The sequence below is a fragment of the Cebus imitator genome, unplaced genomic scaffold (assembly GCF_001604975.1).
Source record: "Cebus imitator isolate Cc_AM_T3 unplaced genomic scaffold, Cebus_imitator-1.0 Scaffold18, whole genome shotgun sequence".
NCBI classification, from domain to species: domain Eukaryota; kingdom Metazoa; phylum Chordata; class Mammalia; order Primates; family Cebidae; genus Cebus; species Cebus imitator.
Window position 1 is genome coordinate 8,889,241 of NW_016107333.1, and position 533 is coordinate 8,889,773.

Genomic DNA, 533 nt, shown 5'->3' on the forward strand with positions numbered 1-533 from the left:
AAAAAAAAAAAAAAAAAAAAAAAAAAAAAAAAAAGCAAGAGACTGTGAAATGTAATGTGAATGGAGAGAAAACGAAGTCGGCTTAGAAATAAGCACATCTTGCCGGGTGGAGTGGCTCATGCCTGTAATCCCAGCACTTTGGGAAGCCAAGGCAGGCGGATCAGGAGGTCAGGAGTTCAAGACTAGCCTGGCCAAGATGGTGAAACTCCATCTCAACTAAAAATACACAAAAAAATTAGCCGGGTATGGTGGCGGGTGCCTGTAATCCCAGCTACTCAGGAGGCTGGGGCAGAGAATTGCTTGAACCGGAGAGGCGGAGGTTGCAGTGAGCTGAGATCGCACCACTGTACTCCAACTTGGACGAAACAGCAAAACTTTGCCTCAAAAAAAGAAAAAAAGGAAAGAAGCACATCTGAAAAAATAGTAAAGGATTAGAAAAGATCAGTCCTCATTAAAGAAAGAGAAGCATTGGTTTCTCATCACTTGAACCTAACAGCTTATACCCAGGGTAAGACAAATTTCAGAAGACATGA